Below are 11,067 nucleotides of genomic sequence, written 5' to 3'. Positions count from 1 at the left end.
TGAGTTGCAAGCATATACCCTTGTTTCTTTAGCACACTGCATATTTGGTGTTCAAGCCTCTGGAAGTTACCTGGGAAGGAAAAGTGCTTTCTTCAGCTCTCCAAACCAAAGACAAGCTGCTTCCCAAACACAGGCCTTTTACCTGTTCATATTCCCTGGCAATCTGTGTAGGTTTGCAGGCACTGCTACTGATAGGACTGCAGAACCACAGCTGGCTTTTTTCTCCTTAAGAGGCAAGTTTTAAAAATAATCAGAGGTCATTGTGTGGTGGGGAGGTAGCAGGAGACCTGGATGTTTTGGGACACGTGAAGAGCAACCAAGAAGTGTTTTTATGTAATGACATGACTGGTGCCCTGGAATGTGTGGTCCAGGTGCTGTTGGGGGGTCTTTGTTGGGGTTCCTGACTAAAGGTTTCCATTGCTGAAACCCATGTCATCCAGCTCTGAGAGTGTCTCTTGATTGCTGGGTCTGGCAGAGAAAAATGTCATACAGTTCAGGTTGCAGGAGTTTACTGCATTAAATAAAAGTGTTTAAAGATACATACATAAAATAAATACCTGAACACTGAGCACGAACAAACAAGTCGAGATACCCTTTTTCTCATGCAAACCTTCCCTGTACTTAGGATTTCTAAAAGACTTCAGTCTGTTTGACCTCTTCAAACACAGGTCCTTGACCATGTTAAGAAGTAGAGAGAGGTAGGCTAGAGGAACAGCTAGTCCTGCTGGTCTAAGTGTTTTGCACACTACTTCTATTCAAGATACAGCATCTGGTCCCATCTTTGTGAGTTCAAAGATTTTTAGTACAAATTTGGGCACGGTTAACCTTTTTCTTGTATTACAGTGAGGTTTCAAGATAACATATAGTGAGATACTGTATCCTAATTTTTTTCATTACAGCATTATCATGTCAAGGTAAATTAGATTATTTTTTTAAATATCTGAAATTAGTATCCATATATATGTTGCAGAAATGAAATGAGAGGTTCAGGAGTCCTTCTAGTCATATGGAAAGATCATAGCAGATCTGGAATTTAAATGGAGATCTCTCCAGTTCAGTTAAAAGCTGAGCTATACATGGGCCCGTTGGGATAACGTGTAGAGGCTTTTAATCAGTATTTCCCACAGCTGCTGTGTCATAGACCATGTTGTGGATTGCAATTTAATTAGGACTGCAGCCAACCCAGAGCCATTTTTCCTGCAAGCCCTGGTCTGGAGCAGCAGTTTGTACACGGCTGCTTTGAGTTAAAACCTGCTTGGTCGGGGTGGTCTCTGTGCCTGAAGGGCTCGGGTACCTCCCTGGGTATGGGCAGAGGCCTCTGTGAACTGGTGTCACTCTGTGTTTCAGGATGGCCTGGTTGGGTGTTTCTTGCTGTACAGTCTGTTATCAGCTATCCAAGACCACGGCTTTTCTTAGTAACCTGAAGAGTTAAATATGTAGAGAATCTTGTAGTAGATGGTATTTCTGCTATGGGGGGGTGTCATACTAATGTGAATTTTGTTTTCTAATTTACATTGCAAATCTTTGAGAATAAATGCGGTTTTGGAAAGCTGATACCACTGTAAATTAACATTTAATATTAAACGTGTAGACTTGCAACTGTCCATACAACCTCATTTCTGTACATTTTCTTAGAAAAGCCCTGGAGCTTTCCAGTAAAGATGGGCTCATGTTATTACAGATCACTAGTGCTGCCAGTTAAACCCCTGATCTGACAATCTGATCAAGTGTGGTTGTGAAAATTCCACCTTTGACTGGAGTTTCTCCCTCCAGTAGCAGTGAGTTGTTTCACTGATTTCATCACTGACCATTACTCCATCGCTTCAGAGAATAAACTATTATCCAGCAGGAAGGGGCATGAGCTTTGGATAAAGCTCAACCTAGTGCAATTAATAAGAATTTTTAGAAGTTAATCAGTGTCCTACATTACAACAGCAGTAAATGCTTAGAGAAAACGAAAAAAAAGGTGGATAGAGTAATTGCTCTTTGTGTGTGTGCTCCTTACTTCTGGCAAAATTAAGAGCAGAAAAAGGCAAACCAGTACACTTACTCAGAGAAGTTCATGGTCTTCATGCTCCTGTTTCTGCCTTTCTCTTCTTAGTGCACTACCAGGTACTGCCTCCAAGCAGAGGGGCTGGATAAAATGAGGAAAACCATGGAGGAACAGTGTCTTCACCACTCAGTGCTTCTGATGTTGAAACAGTTCGGTATTTGAAGCAAGACAATTTGAAAGACCCTTAACTATTAGCCTTCTAAGAATGTTTTAACCTTTGGTACAAACAGTGGGCTCTTGTTCCAGCAATAACTGAAAACAGAAGGGTGTCAATACCAAGACTATGAATCCTGTAAGTATCTGTGCATAGAAGGCAAGTTCAGGCATTAATTGTCAGTTGTTGGGGAGTTCACCTTCACCTACAAGTGCCATTGACACCTTGTAGTAGTTGTGACTTGGCAGGTAAGAAGTTTATTGCAAGGGAGAAAAATGCTTTTGCTTGGCTCTTGCTTACCTGTGTTGAGCACTTGGAACCAGGTATTCCAACTTGGATGTAAAATCCATGCAGAGTGGCCATGGTTATGGTTGCTGTGGGAACCACAGCATGGAATTTCAAGGCAAAGAAATGTTGCAGTTCTCATTCCATTAATACCCTTATGTTACCATTTAACATCCTTACAAAAATTCAGGGCATAAAACCAAAATATTCACACAGTTTGTGTTTCCTTGTAATCGCTGATCACACTGAATGTATTGGGCAAATAAAATCAGATAACAAAGTACCTCACCATGAAAAGAGTTCTGTTGAAACGCCTGGGGATGCAAAATCAGAAAGAAAAATGCTACTGGTGTTACAATCAAACAGTTTTCAATCTTTTGCCTGTCTTGAGGTAAAGTCCTGTTTGCCTGGAGATGTCTCTTACCAAGATCTCAGCTCAGTGTGAGCACTGTAACCAGCAACAAACAGCAAAGTTTCTAAGCATGGAATTATTTCCTCCCCCTGGCTTACCCAGCCAAAAGGCATGAAATGAAGTGCTTTCACACGTGTTTCCACATAGATGGGAAAAACACCACCTGACAGGAGCTTGGAGGCGTTGTTACAATTGTCCTGTGGTGCCCAGAGGAGCAGGGGCTGGTGGGGTGTGGGATACCCGCTGGAACGCTGGAACCCGGCAGGATCAGGGGGTGGAGGGGTGGATAGTCCCTTCTGTAAGGCAAGGCGAGCTGCAGAGGGACGCTGCAGTGTCTGCAATGGCCACAGGATGTCTCTCAAATGCAGAAACAGCTCTGGTTGGGGCTCAGTTGGAGCGTTTTTAGAGAAGAGCTCCCAGGATCACTCCATGCGATTTCTTCTTGGTTATCGGTGCTACCATCCCCTCGGACAACTTGGACTTGAAAGCATTAGGGAGGAAAATGGACCACAAGATACTGATGGGAGTTGTGTATTTTTCTCCTTGAAGTATACTCTAATGCTGCATTTAATTTTCCATTATTTTTTATTGCTTTTGGAGCTGAGGTGTAGTTTCAATGGGCTTTACCTTTGCCGTGGAAAACCTGTAGGGTTGCAAAACCCTTTTCCACTTCTTTGTTCAAGCTTGTTCAGTCTCCTTTCCTAAAAAATGACCATGTCAGGCAGTATGCTCTTCTGTTGAGAAGGGCAAAGGTCATATTGAATATTTAAATTAATTTTCAGCTCATTTTACGAGTAAGAATCTTTGTTTACCGTCTTGGAAATTTAATTACTGAAGCTATTTTGCTGTTCATCCTTTAGTAACTGGTCTAATCAAGGCTGTAATTTGCAGCCAGCCTTTTCTGAAATAATCTGGGATCACTTGCCATTTATATTCCACTGTATTAGTAGCTCTCTAAAGCTTTATGCCTGGCATTTTCCATGCCTGCAGTGTGTTTTATTCTTCCAACAAATCGTGTCGCTTGTGCTTCAAGTAGGCAAGAAGTGAAACTTCCTTATTTGCTCAGGGTCTTTTTTTCAAATCACATGTTTTGCTTCAACTTTCACTGGCATTGTAATCGAAGTTTTGCTGTTGGGGTATTAATAGTGGCTGGTACTAATATTTATCGCTGGGATGTTTGGATTTGGCGCGTGGAAGTGGAGGAGCTGTTTATTTCAGTTGGTCTCAGGCTGCTCCGTGCTTTTTCTGTGAAGGAGCCCTGTGTCTCATCCCCTCCTGCTGCTGCTGAGCCCTTTTCTGAGCCTCCCAAGGCAATGCCTGGAGCGTTGGTTGTGGTGGGAGTCACGGAGTGCACAGCACTCGCCTCTCCATGTGTGACTGGGGTGGGAGCAGCAAAAGCTGAGCTTTGCTGTTGGGAAGTTCTATTCCTCATCGTCGGTCTGGGAACAGCCACCAGAGCAAATTCATTGGGTCAAATATATTTTAGTGGTTTTATCTAACTGACCTCTTGACGAACCTCTTTATTCCTGGCTTCTAAAACTTGTTGCTTTTTCCTTATCTCCAGAGACAAGGCTTGGCTGAACCCTTCTGGCTGAACACTTGGAGCTAAGTCTCTCTTCAAGGGACAGTCCCTTTTTGAGGTCTCCTGTGGTGTCAGAGCTCCATGAGCCTCTCCAGACCAGATCTGTGAGTGCCCTTTAGCTTGGGAAAGAGTACAAGTGCTCCAGGGCCCCTGAAGCATCTCCGTGCTGGTCTGTGGTACAGAACGTGGCAAGTGCAATGGGATCTGTTTGGTGTTCAGCTGCTGAAGTGAATCTTCAGACCTGGAGAACAGCTTAGCTCACTTAAGGTCAAGGCTGTAATGAATGGTTGAATTTAGAGCAGTCCCTAGAATAGGAGGAAGAGAGTCATCAGTTCTGAATTACTTCAGTTCCTGGGTGTTTTCCAGGCCTCTCCTTAGGGAATCAAACACCTCACCAGAATGCTCTGCACACATGAGGGCCTGCACAGTGGTGGGCAACGTGTACATCAACAGAACAGCCCAGCAAGGGGCTCTGTGGGCTCTGCTAATGAGCAGGGGCAGGGCTGTCCCGTCACCGTGGCTCTTCAGGGACCGGCCTTGCCCTCAGTGTGAGGCCACCGTAAGCAGGAGGAAAAGCTTGTCCTGGCTCTGTTGCTGTAGGAAACCACTCCTGTTTTTCACCCCTGTGGCCCTTTGGCTCTCCTTAGGAGAGACATCAAAAGCAGTATTGCAGGGTGGGAGAGATGGTGGGAGTTACCAGTGGCAGAAGAGGAGCTGGGTGAGCAGCACCCTGGCTTGTGTGGATTTGAGTCTGGGGCTCAGAGCACCATTTCCCATATCATCTAGAGCTCTGTTGGAGTGAAGCTGCAGCCCCCTGGGCCTGCAGGAAGAGGCCTCTTCCTCCTCTGAGCTCTGTGTTCAGGGGACAGGCAGGGACGTTTATCTCCAGCCTGACCGGTCTGCCTTGCTCGCTTGCAGGTTCCACAGCTACAGGGCCCAAGTGCTCACACACAGTGTGTGCCTGTGTAAGGCTTGTTCCACTGAGAAACCAGCCCAAAAACTGTGACAGTTCACAGCAGGGGCCTGAGCTGCCCATCAAGAGGCAGCTCTTCTTAAAAGGTCACTTTCCAGGTCAGAGCTGCACTCGGAGTAAATTGTGATGGAATAGGGATGAATTCTGCTGTGCACAAAGGGGAGCTGAGCTCTGGTTTGTGCATCTAATAGCTGGGCTAACTTAAAATACCAAAGACTCTTCTCCAGTTTTCTTTCTGCCTCTGGCACGATGAGCTTGGTGTGCCAGGGTGGGCGTTTCAGGGTGTAAAATAGTGAGGAAAAAAATTGTCTTGTGTCTGGTTAATTCTGCTGAAGAAGCAAGGAAATGTGGAACCACCTTTGCAAAGCAGTAAAAGTAAAGGCAGTGACAAAAGCATTTGTCAAGGATAAAAATAAAGCAGAGGGATAAGAGCCAAGGTTTATGGGGACACACGCTGTTTATTTAACCAGCATCCAGCATTTCTCATTAACTTGCTGTTACCTCTATCTTACCCTCCCCTTCTGTCCTCTGACAACATGTGAGAATAAAGAATGTTTCATCCTTGCCTTTTTTTGTCACTCAGATGATGCCTTTTCCCAGTTTTCTGTCTTGGAAGCAGTAGCATTCCACATTGCATTGCAAAGCTGAGTTTCATTGATCTAGCAGCAGAGTACAGGGAAAGCAGGGGATGAAAACAAGTTCCTAAATTTGGACCAAACCAAAGATAGACATGCTACTAAATGAAAAACCAAAAACCTGGAAGTAAAGCTTTGGATCAGCACGGCCTTGCATTGAAATTTGTGGTTATGCAGATTGCACCTGTTACACTGGCTATGCTACAGGATTTTCTGGACGCCTCACAGCCAGGCTCTGGGGTGTGGAAGTGCAGCACAGAAAAGGAGGTACCCCCAGTCCCAGTGGCGACTACCTAGGCTGGTATGACATTCAAGCTGAGAACTAAGCCTCAGTCTCTTCTTAAAGGGGTGCCTGACACCCACCCTGGCTGCAGAGCACCCTCCAGCCTGGCTCCTGGTGCAAGAGCAAAGGGCTGAGGCAGAAAAGCAGGTTTCCCTAACAACCTGTGGATGCCCTGTCTCAAACTGTTCAAGGCCATGTTGGCTGGGGCTTAGAGCAGCCTGGTCTACTGGAAGATGTTCCTGCCTGTGGCAGGGAGGTTGGACCTGGATGATCTGTAAGGTCCCTTCCAACCCAAACTGTTAAACTATTCTGTGATTCTGTGAGCAGTTTCTTCAGCTCATAGACCCTCTCTGTGCAGATTTGGAGGACCTCCCCCTGCTCTCTTGCTCTGATGAGCAGTTCGGGCCCATTTAGAAATCTGTGTATGTGCAAAGAGTCTGTGGCCACCAGCAAATCTGGGCTCCCAAACCAGTTCCTCTGTCTGTAGCTGCCAGAGCTTGTGTGGTGCTGCACAATTTGCTGTTGAGCCTGAAGGGCAGGCAGCCTCCTCTCCTCCTGTTTCTGGGGCGGACAGCAAAGGAAATGAGGTGTTAAACCCCGTAGGAGCTAGAACACAGCCCTGCTCAGCCTTGATGCCATTGGAGACAAAAAGGCCTGCCAGCAATCCCACTCACCAGCTGCCATGTGGAAAATCCTGGAGTGTGCTGAGATTCGGGAAAAGGTACTAAAACCTGCCTTTGTGAGTGATGGGGGTCCCTAACTAGGCCATGTCCTAGAGCAGGAGACTGAGCAAAAGTGGGGGCGAGTCTAGAGGAGGAAAGGCTGGAGTGATCTGATCTCAAGCTTTTATTTTCAAGCAGGTGGAATAGATCAGTGGGTTTGAAAAGGGAATAGCAGCAGTTCCTTCCCTTGGCACACTTCTCCCAGGATTGGGCAAGTTTTTAGGACAGTCACTTGTTCCTCCTCCCAGTGCTTATAACAGGGACACCAGTGCATGGCCCCAGTGGTCACCACTGCTGCCTGCCCACAGCAAGGGTCTGGCCTGCCAGGCATGGGGGAGAACCCACAAGGAATAAAATCACCCACTGGCACCTCCTTCTCTAGATGTGCTTTTCCACCGAAGAGCACCCTGGTCTGCTGCTGTCTTACCCTGTGTCACAGAGCCCTGGCTGGCAAGGGTGGGTGCTACCCTGGGGCAGGAGCGAGCTGGGGAGTGAAGGACAAAACTTTGCCTAATCATAGCAAAAAGTCTCTTCCTATCTCAGCTGGTTTCATTTCTCTGTTCTGGTCTGAATCCAGGCTGGGTTGGGGCCAAGATGCTTCTTAGCCCTCGTTTCTTGTTTAGTTGCTAGACCAACTTCTCCTTTGGCTGGCTGGGTGCTCTTCTGCTGCCCTTCCATGTGGCTGAGACTGGCCCCTGTGCGAAAGAGGAAGGAAAGGTCCTGATCTCACACAGGGGGAGTGGTGCAGCTTCTGCAAGTGTCTGTCACAAGGCAGGAAGAGTAGGAGTCAGACTTTCCCAAGCCTGGAGTTAGATCTCTTTCTGGCCGCTGCGATGAGTGTGGGTAGGCTGAAGTGTAGGACAACAAAAGCACTCTGTTGGTAGATGTAAGTGGAGTAGTTTGAGAACATCCCAAATTTTCTTCTTGGCTAAGTGAAGCAATAATTTTTCACAATGCTGTGAGAACTTCCCTGAGATTTTCTGCCATGGAGAAGGGAAGAGAAAGGGATTTGCAGTATGCAAAGAGGACCTTCAAGCTTGTTTTATAGTCATGAGGCTCAACAAAGAACTAGGAGGAGACACAATACCACAGCCCCGTGGCTATTTGTCCTGTGTACAAGCTGCTGCTGACCTTCCTGGAGGTCCTAAATATTCAGTCAACTCAGATGGTCAGCCAGTGATGTCCCTGGAGAGCCAGAAAGTCTGTTGGATCCTCACTGTAAGGAGCTGGTGTCTGTCTGAAGGTGCTGAAAAGGGCTGTGTGTCTCCTTTACAGCCCTGGCCACAGCCAAAGTGTGCCCACCTGCATCAGCTGGACCCGAGATATTCCATGCATGTGCCAGGGAGGGAGCTGGGGGATGTGTGCTGAAGTCTCCCCGTTTGGATGACTGTGACCATCTCACTGCCACCACTGAAGGAAGCAGCAAGCTGCTTTGTGACTCCCTTAGTCTGCAGCAATCCGTAAAAATCTCAAGTGTTGGCTCTTGCTTAAACTGTCATATGCTTGAATTCAATAAAAGTTCTCTCCCTTGGCAAAGAAGTGAAGCCACCTCTGATTCAGTGCTAACCAGGGGCATCACCCCTTCCCCTCCTGCCCCAGCCCAAGCTGTTCCTGGGCTGGCTGCCAGGACTCCATGCCTCCTGCCATGGCCATGGTCCTGCTCTCTTGGGCAGCTCCGCCCTACCTGTGACGTGCTGCTGACATTGTCCCTGGGGAATCCAAAGGAAGGAGCACTTGTCACCAGGAAGGACAGGTCTGTCAGGCGCCTTTTGAAGCCTCAGAGCCCTGGGAGTGGGCAGGGCTGAAGTAATGTGTTCTCAGAGCAAGAACACGCCAGAAGTCTGGAGGAAAAACAGTTATGGAAATAATAACAACAGTGGCAATCAGAATAGGTGGGATCAAACTCAACACAAAGACAACACGTCAGCTGAAGCAGGCATCTGTTTCCGTGGAAAAAGTCATCTGCTCCTGTGATGAGCCTGCACCCTCCTTGCCCTTGGGGAGCTGGAAGGAGGAGAACACAGAAGGAGGGGTGGGGGTGGCTCAGTGCACTGGTGGCCAGACCTGGCAGTGCCTGAGCTAAAGACAAAGCTCAATGCCTTGGTTGTGCACGTAGGAAAAAGCAAGGGAGCTCCTGTCCCCTCTTCCTGCTCCTGGACAACATCACCTGCAGCTTTTGTGAACCTCTGGGCCAAGCTGAACCTCAGCGGGGTGAACACATCAGCAAAAACCCTAATGCTTAGGGGAAACATCATGTCAGGTTTGGCCCCGTTCAGCTTGGTCAACTCTGAGGTGACAATAGGGACCATTGGTGGCTTAAAACAGGTCAGTCCCAAATTGCAGTAACTTGTTGTGGCCCTGAGTCTGTGGACTGCAGATGGATGGTCTGGAAATATGCTCCAAAAGTGAGTGGAGTCCCATCCACAGCCTGCTGCTGCGGGGTCAGGCTGAGTTTGGAGAGCAATGCGGTTGGAACTCACCAAGTCCTGGTCAGTGAAGGGCTGTGCCCTGCCTGCTGGCACTGTTCAGTGGTGGCAGCCTTCACTGCCTGCCAGGTGTCCTTGAGCTTGGCCCAGACCCAGCTGGGTGCTGGGGGTCCCAGTGGTGAGTGCACTGGTGTGCTGTGACCCCGCCACTGTACACAGGGCAGTCCCTGGTGCCAGATCCTCAGGTCTGGTGGGTGCTCACCTGGCCTGGCACCCCCGTTGTGGGGGTTGTCCTGCAGGACCCCAAGGGGCTGGTGCCACATCCCTCTCTCCTGGCCAGTGTTCTTGTCACCTGCAGAGTGACATTCAGGCTCACAGAGCATCGCTCAGGCCTGTGGGTTTTGCAAGCCCAGACTGGTGTGGGTCTGTCCCAGGGCAGGGTAGGGGATGCAGCCCCGTGGAAGCACCACATGTGCAGTGGGATGGGGGCTCAGCTCCCAGGACTCATCAGCTCTGCCACAAGCACCCCTGCTGTAACAGCAGCACCCAGTTCTGCACTCTTCACAAAAACATGGGCATCCCCAAAAAGAGGCCTGATGTCCTAATGAGACTTGCCAAGGATTTCTGCTGGGCTGCAGCTTCCAGCCTGCATAAGCATCAGCCCAGCTGGAGATTAAACAATATCCTTTAATAGGAACAGACAGGCACCCGTTTCCAGCGCTGGGGGAAGAGAGCACTCCCCATTCAGCGCTCGCACGCAGGCAGCGGGGCCGCAGCGGGACGGGGATGCCCTGATTTGGAAGTCTCTTGCTCGACCCAGCGACTCGAAAGGCGGCTGTTTCCTGCGCATGGGCCAAGGGAGGCTTTTTATTTAGAAGATTCTTCGCCTGCTCAGTGTAGAGGGGAAATCAAAAGATACCAGCTCGTGCTCCAGGCCTGCACCGACTGTGACTTTGACCTACAGCAGACACAGGAGCTCTCACCGGTTTGCCAGAGCCACGCGGGCTGGGGCCTGCTGGCACTGCCATTTATGGGGCTCCAGCCCTCGCCCTGATTAGATAGTGCTCACCCAGCACAGGGGCACCTCTCCCTCCTCTGCCCACAGCACTGCCCTGCTCCTCCCTGGGAAGGGGCTGCCGGAACGCTCGTCTGCGTAAACAGGAGCTGCCTTTAAAAATAAACTGAGAAAACAGCCAGGCTGGAGGGCATCGCTCCCGTTTCCATGAGAACAAGGGAACACAGCCTGCCAGGGCAGCTCAGCTCTGGCCTTGGCTTTCTGACCCTGCTTTCACCCTGCAGGAAGGTTTCTCCCCAGCTTTTCCCTGCTTGTACCCCTTTTCCTTACTGGGGCTCCTTTGGATCCTTGCTGTGGTCCCTGCTCTGTGCAACTACTCCTGCTGCCCCCCAAGCCCTCTGAGCCTTCCTGGGGCAGCAAAGCTCCATCCTGCCACTACCAACACCCCAGGGTGCAGTGGACAAGGGGTCCCACACCCAAAAATGGCCAAAACTTGGAGGACAAAGCCCAGCACCTGAAAAAATGAG

This window comes from Manacus candei, unplaced genomic scaffold, assembly GCF_025592945.1.
Source record: "Manacus candei isolate 608988 ecotype Guabito, Panama unplaced genomic scaffold, ASM2559294v1 h1tg000109l, whole genome shotgun sequence".
In the NCBI taxonomy this organism is placed as follows: Eukaryota; Metazoa; Chordata; class Aves; order Passeriformes; family Pipridae; genus Manacus; species Manacus candei.
Note: the sequence above shows the minus strand (reverse complement) of the source record.